Genomic DNA, 7,675 nt, shown 5'->3' with positions numbered 1-7,675 from the left:
TAGTTTATAGGCAACCTCTGTCCCCCTATAAACATTGGTGTGGCTTCTGCAATCTGCTAATTTACAGCTTAGGTGCAAGTGTTTGGTTAAATGTCTTCCATCTTTTCTCTGTAGCTGCTCCCACCATGTCTTTCTGAAGTATTTTTTGTCATGCTGTCTAACCATTTTGTCCTCTACTAGCAGAAAAGGAAGCCTCTGAAAGTCTTAAATGTTTTTAAAAATTTATGCTTAAAAGAAAAAAGAGAGGCAAGTTAGAGAGAGCTGTGATAAACTTGAGAAAGATCATATTACACACATTTTGAGGAATAATTAACTATTGGCTAAATCTGAAAAACACTAATGTAATAAAAACAAAGGGTCTAGTAGTAAAGAGGTCTCATTTGAGTCTCCAGTTAACAGAATGATCTCTGAAGTAACTTAGTCTTTTGGGGCCTCATGATCAAGTGAGAGAGCGATCAGAGCAGTGCTTCTCAAATGGTGGTGTTACTACCTACCAGGTGGGTTACTTGGGATCTTACTGAAATGTAGATGCTGATTCAGTAGGTCTGGGTGATGAGACTCTGCTCTTCAGATTAGAATAGTTAAGGTTTAGGAGAACTTTACGCAGTTCTCAATCTTGGTTCTATCTCAGGATCTTCTTGGGAGTTTATTTATTTATTTATTTATAGACAGAGAATGTGAGCAGGGGAGGGGCAGAGAGAGAGGGAGAGAGAAAGAATCCCAAGCAGGCTCTGCACTGTCAATGGGGAGCTCAAACTCACAAACTAAACTGTGAGATCATCACCTGAGCTAAAATCAAGAGTTGGATGTTTCACCAACTGAGCCATGCAGGCCCCCTCTTCTTGGGGGTTTAAAAATAGACTCATAGAAACTACAGGTGCCCAGGCCCTACTTCCAATGATATAATTGGTCTGGGATGGGCCAAAGCACCAGTCTTTTTTAAAAAAAAGCTCTTGAGGTAATTCTAATATACTGTCAGGCTTTTCTATTACTATGATGAACTCTAGGAGCCTATGAAAAAAATGTATATACACGAACATACACATATATGCATATACACATGTGTATGTATGGATGTATGTATGTGTATGACTGTACACACAAAGAGTGTTCCTTTTCATTTTTTCAGAGAATGTAGAAAATTACAATCTGCCCCCTTTCTGCTTTTGATGTGTGAGTAGGGATGGCAGGGAAGGATCAGAGGAAAAGGCAAAATGACTGTCAGCCAAAGAAGCTACAAAAGTAAACAAGATCGGCCCTTTGCCTTGAGAAACCCATCTAACATCTAGGAGTGCATGTGCCACTGTGTGGCACCATTCCTGAGACAAAGTTTGTCAACCAAAGGGACCTGTCAGATCTTGGGCCATGGTCTGACCAAGATTTTATACTAAAACTCTGTCTTTAAGCCTAAGTAGCTAACACAATAAACCAGTAGGGCTAAACCACCTGCCAGTTGGTAATTTGGGAACTTTATTCTAAGCTTGGAAAATTTGAATGCATTGACCGTAAACCAAACACCTGCAATAAAAAGGGGGAAAAAAGGTTTCCACTGTTTATTCAAGCTGAAGAAGGAGGTTCGAGTACCTGATTTCCATTGCATCATTCATTATAAAAGCAAAGGCCAAGAGAAATGGCTCTTTGAAGTCACAACTGTCTTCAAGAATGGTGAATGTTGTTAAAAAACAACTATAAGTCAAGGCCTCTGTTCAAAGATTAAATGGCCCCTTTATTCAGTTGAGCCCCTTGAAGGGTTTACTTTAAGTTGGGCCTGGGGTGACTCGGAAAGGAGGAGCTGAGTGGCTCACTTCAAACTGTGTGGAGAATCTGGCCCTAGGGTGTGGTGGTGACAGGAAAGCAGGGAGAGGAGAAGAGAGAGAGGCGTGAGCAAGGCCAGGATGTCCCTGGCTAGGTGTGAGAAGTGAGATATGTCTGGTGCTGAGTGTCCGAGAGACCTTTGAGAACAGGTTGTCTACATGAGTGTCAGCTGGTGTAGGGCAGCCCTGTAACCTCTCCCCACAGCAGCCTTGTGTTCACGTCTCAGGGTTCCAAGTGCAAGTGCTGGTCCCAAGTGAATCATACCAGGGCCAGGGTAAAAGAGCAGAATGCATGGCCAGGGAGGCTGGGAATTAGAGCTGAAGGAGCTGTGAGAGCACAGTTCTTCCTGCCCTATTCCGTTTGCAGAAACCTCAGGAGAGCCTGGACTTTTCCACAGGCCCGGGATTGGGGCTTAAACCTGTCCTCTCTAGATCTCAAAGGGGCACAGCTACCCCAGCTGATATTAAGACCACATTTCAAGTAAGGTTTATTGAATGATGTGATGGAAGAAATGATTAAGATTTTGCATTTTCCTTATGCCCGTGCTTTGAACAATTACCCGTTTACGGGCAATTGGAAGTGGCTGAACCCAAAGGATACAAAGAGTGTGTTATTTAATTAAATCAATTAATTGATTAATTAATTTTTAAAAGTTTATTTTTGAGAGAGAGAGCACACAAGTGGGGGGAGGGGCAGAGAGAGAATTCCAAGCAGGCTCCATGTTGTCAGTGCATAGCCCATCGCACTGAACCATGAGATCATGACCTGAGCCAAAACCAAGAGTCAGACGCTTAACCAACTGAACCACCCAGATGCCTCCAGAGAGTGGGTTATTTTAATATAATATATGGCTAGAATGAGGGGACTTCTTTTTTTTTTTTTAATTTTTAAGTTTATTGTTTATTTATTTTGAGAGAGAGACAAAGTGAGCAGGGGCAGGTCAGAGATGAGGGGATTTCTTGACTTGCTACTCGAGAAAAGTGACTTACTGCGAATTTAAGTTCCGAAAGACTCAAAAACTACTAGACTGTACTTCTTTAGTGATTTGACTTTGGCAAGTTGTGGGAACACTGACCTTGATATTTGTCCAGAGAGGTGCAAGGCTTTAGTCCCAAACCACACAACTGGAGACTGTGCTCATTTTCCATTTCTGAATTGCTCAGAGCTCAGTGAAGTCACAGGTTTTGAAGAGTTAGAGTTATTTGGCAGAAATAAGTTGCAATCTTGGCAAAAGTTTAATGACTTTGAATCATGTTTAACGTTTCCGTGGCTGCTGCGTTTTAGGAAAGGATTTCCATACAGTTAAGTAATTTCACAGAAATACTGTTTTCCTTAGTTATGATGATAATTTAAAACACATATAATATAAAAGCACTAATGCATTTTGCTCCCAGTGCATGGGCTGGGGAGTTGTTAGCAGAGCTTCAGCATGGGACTATGCTGAGGGGGCATGCTGGGATTGAAATCCTGGCTGAGTTCCTCTTACCCAGCTCTAGACCCCTGAGCAGGGCTACTACTGGGGAAGAAGGGATGCCTTTTTTAATGTGCCTGCCAAGGGTGCTTCATAAGCAGGCAGTTGAAAGACCTTACTTAGCAAATGATACTGCATGACATCCTTGTCTCCCGTAGGCCATTCTGAGATGGGTTATCCCTTTGCAGGTGCCCACATTGAAGATAGGCAAAAGGAAACTTGGATGTACCTCAGAACGGATCCCTTTGGACCGATCAGTTCTTAGTTGCCTTGGGAAAATTAAAATAGTTTAGCAGACTTGCTATTTTTTTTTTAATTTAAAAAATTTATTTAAAATATTTATTTATTTTTGAGAGAGAGAAAGAGAGAGAGAGCATGAATAGGGGAGTGGCAGAGAGAGAGGGAGACACAGAATCTCAAGCAGGATCCAGGCTCTGAGCTGTCAGCACAGAGCCCAACATGGGGCTCAAACTCACAATCCATGAGATCATGACTTCAGCCAGAGTCAGTTGCTTAACCGACTGAGCCACCCAGGCGTCCCTGCAGACTTGTTATTCATTCTAGACAGCAAGTCTCCAGATGTTCCTGAATTAGCTTGGGCTTGCCTTATTAATGTATTGAATTTTTAAGAGCTTACAGATAAAACTGTATTATGCCCATGAGGCATTCTCAGAGTCTTTAGAGTTTCGGAGGTGAGGGGTAGACACCAGACCATAAGCTCCATGAGGGCATGGGCCTGGTTCTTTCATTTTCAGTGCTGCATATCTTGCTTTTAACACAGTGCTTACCATAGAGTATGCACTCAATAAATATATTTGGGGTGCCTGGGTGACTCAGTTGGTTAAGCATCTGTTTTCGGCTCAGGTCATGATCTCACGGTTCGTGGGTTTGAGCCCTGCGTCGGGCTCTGTGCTGACAGCTCAGAGCCTGGAGTCTGCTCCAGATTCTGTGTCTCCCCCTTTCTCTGCCTCTCCCCTGCTTGTGCTGTCTCTGTCTCTCTAAAAAATAAACATTAAAAAAATTAAAAAAATTTTTTTTGATGTTTATTTATTCTTGAGACAGAGACAGAGCATGAACATATTTTTAAAAATATAAGTTTGAATTAAGTATGAATGGTGCTCTGTGGAGGTAGACCAGGACAAATTTCATACAATGGCTGACCAGAGACAAAACCATATTTATTTGGGGACCCATCTAAAACAATGCCTTCTTTAAAATAACTTTTCAGGGAGCTGTGTTTTGTGTTAGTAAGAAGAGCTAAGAGTCAATGAGATTTTATAGAATTACATGTTTATTTGTATTTAACCCTTAACATTCAAGTGACTTTATTGATGATAGAGCTGCCTGAGAAACGTGTGTAGGCCATTCACTATTTTATTTATCAGATTTTACTGAATATCGGCTGTGCCTGACATGCAGGAGATACAAATATCCAAGACATAGTTTCTGCCCTCATGTTGCATATCAATATGTGTAATACAGGAATGGTTACTGTAATAGATGTTTCTAATAAAGGGTGTCAGGTGCCATGGCAGAAATGCTCCAGGTTCTCTGTGAACAAATTTGGGACACAATCTAAACCAGCCTGAGTAGGATGAAGGAAGGATTCTTAGAGGAAATGGTGTTTTTGAATTCCTCCCAATATATATGGTTCCTTTGGATTGGGTGGGCTGTGGCTTTCCTGTTTTCTCAGTCTTCAAAGGTGTAGTCCCACTAGAGGTTCTGTCCTGGGTTTGGCCACCTCTCTTTCCATGGAAAGCAGCTTACACCTGAAACTTAGACCTGAAAAACTTCACCACTTACCCCGTGCTGCGGATGCTACTTGATTTTGTGAAGGAGACCAGAATTGTACTTACATATCTTCTGACACTGGCCAAAATGTGTTGAAAAGAACCTGAGTAACCTTGTACTTAGGGATTTCTGAATGAAAAATAACCACTTATTTAAATGTTTTAGCTATAATGTTTACTGATTCTAAACTGGCCACATTCTTAGATGAAAAAATCTAATTCGATGTTGTAAAGTTTAAGATTCTCTTTTCAAGAATAAAAATGCAAATAACTTGTGTTCCATTCCTTAGTGTTTAGTTTTGTGAAGAACAGTAAGACAGGATGACACTACAAAAACTGGACCCTCTATCCTTTTTTTTTTTTAATTTTTTTTTTAACGTTTATTTATTTTTGAGACAGAGAGAGACAGAGCATGAACGGGGGAGGGTCAGAGAGAGGGAGACACAGAATCTGAAACAGGCTCCAGGCTCTGAGCTGTCAGCACAGAGCCCGACGCAGGGCTCGAACTCACGAACTCACGGACCGCGAGATCATGACCTGAGCTGAAGTCTGCCGCTTAACCAACTGAGCCACCCAGGCGCCCCATGGACCCTCTATTCTTGTTGGTGGTAGCAAAATAAAGAGCAAAATTTGATTTGGGTTTGTCTCAATTTAAACAGAGTTTGTAGTATGTATGTAATTATCTATTGGTTGCACCCACGTCCTGTTCTCACTTAGGGTGCATTTTGAAAGGGGAGAAAATTAAAACTTATTGGTTATTAAAACAAGAGGCTAATAATATTCTAGATAGTAGGTGGTACTCAAGGCACTTATTGGTTGATTCATAGCTCAGCTGCTCGGTCAACGGTTGAAATGGAAAAAGATGTGATGGTTTGCAGTTATCTACAGATCATCTCCATCTGGATGACCCCTTTATACTTTAAACTCAACCCTAAACCTATATCTAAGCTCATCAGCTACTGCGTCAGCCCTGCTCTGCCTTCGTGCCCCCTGTCTTGGTAAAGGGTATCACCATCCATCTAGTTGCCCAAAGTAGAAACCTGGGCATTTTCCTTTATTTCTCTCTTTTCTTGTTTCTCTTGCCCCTCACTCCTTACTTCTCATTACCTACCAAATCCTGTTGGCTTTACCTTTCAGTTTTTATTGATTGGTTGATTGATTGATTGTTGTCCAGGGTTTATTAAAGATGTTACAGCACAGCAGAAAGATTTAAATGGTTCCGTGTGGTATTTTGAAGTCAATTCATCCCAGCTGTAGGCTGGGTGACCTGAAGTTTGGATAGACTGCCGAAGTCTAAGTTTCATTTCCTTTAGTGTCAGGATCTACTTCAATGATCTCCTGATCCAGGACTGAGACCTCAGGAACATAATTACTTCTCCTTTCTCTCCCTTCCTGCTGCAGCTTGATGGAGATACCTGTCACTGGGCCTCTCTGAATCCATTTCATCAGTTGTGTGACACAAGCCTGCTATCTTGTTGCTGAGCTTCTTGCTGGGAATAATGACGATCTCCTCTCACACGCACTTGTTGGTGTGGAAGTCATGGCCCAGGCACGTGTAGTACTTCTCCATGATGAACTGGGCACCTTCTTCATGGTTTTGGTGCAAATGCAGCCCATGTTGATGGTTTTGGTAAAAGACGGCTCTACCTTTTAAATGCTACTTGAATCCATTCATTTTTCTCCACCCTTAGGAATACATCCCTCAGACCTCCATCATCTCTCACTTGGCTTGCTGGCAGGTAGCAGCTTTCTCATTTCCTTACCTTCCTTTTTACCTCACTCAAAGCCATTTTCCACATAACATCCGAGCTGATCTTCATAAAGTGCACATCTAATTGTCCCTCACTTGCTAAAAGCCTACAGAGGTCCTATACTGCCTCTAGTTAATGTCCAGGGTCCTGTGGCTCACAAAGCCCTGGAGGAACAGGTGCTGGGGGTCTTTTCAGCTTTGTCTGTTGCCCACCCCAATTTCCATGCCATAGTCAGCTTCCTTCCATTCTTTGAATATTCCTTCCTCCCTCTTGCCCTAGGCTTCTCATGTTTTCCTTATATTTTAAGTGCTCACCAATCTCCTATTTGTGCTTCAGATTTCATCTTAAATGTGGCTTTTTCCATGAAAGCTTTTCCTGACTTTCTCAAGTCTACATCAGGTTTCCCTGTTAGGGGGCTCCTATACTTAGGGGGCTATATGTCCTTGGTCATAGCCCTGGTTGTGTCATCACTGCTTGACTGATTTCTCAAGTAGTTGATGAGACACTTGAAGATGAGGCTCTCTGTGTCTCAGTGTTGTATCTCCAGTAATTACCACATGGTTGGTGCTCAATAAATATTTGTCTGTAGTTCATGGGAGTCTAAAAGGGATGATTGCCCTCAGAAAGATTTGATAGCAAATATAATAAAATAATTTTTTAAGGAATTTTATTCTCAACTCCATCTCTATTCTTTATAGTTCTGACCTCCAAATACTGTAAAGTTTTGACGAGTGCATGTAACAGGATAGCCTGCTATGGTAGAAAAAGCCCCAGATGTAGCCAACTTTTTTAAGGCTCTTACAACATGCCAGGCTGTGTCTGTGTTATGCACACTACACATATTATCT

At 41.7% G+C, this 7,675-nt stretch overlaps 1 pseudogene; it reads right to left on the bottom strand.

Moving 5' to 3' along the window:
• Window positions 1-6,285: 6,285 nt before the first annotated feature.
• On the bottom strand, window positions 6,286-6,693 carry LOC131512234 (small ribosomal subunit protein eS17-like; annotated as a pseudogene).
• Window positions 6,694-7,675: the final 982 nt, after the last annotated feature.

This window comes from Neofelis nebulosa, chromosome 5 (genome assembly GCF_028018385.1).
Source record: "Neofelis nebulosa isolate mNeoNeb1 chromosome 5, mNeoNeb1.pri, whole genome shotgun sequence".
In the NCBI taxonomy this organism is placed as follows: domain Eukaryota; kingdom Metazoa; phylum Chordata; class Mammalia; order Carnivora; family Felidae; genus Neofelis; species Neofelis nebulosa.
Note: the sequence above shows the minus strand (reverse complement) of the source record. Positions and strands in the feature narration are given on the sequence as shown.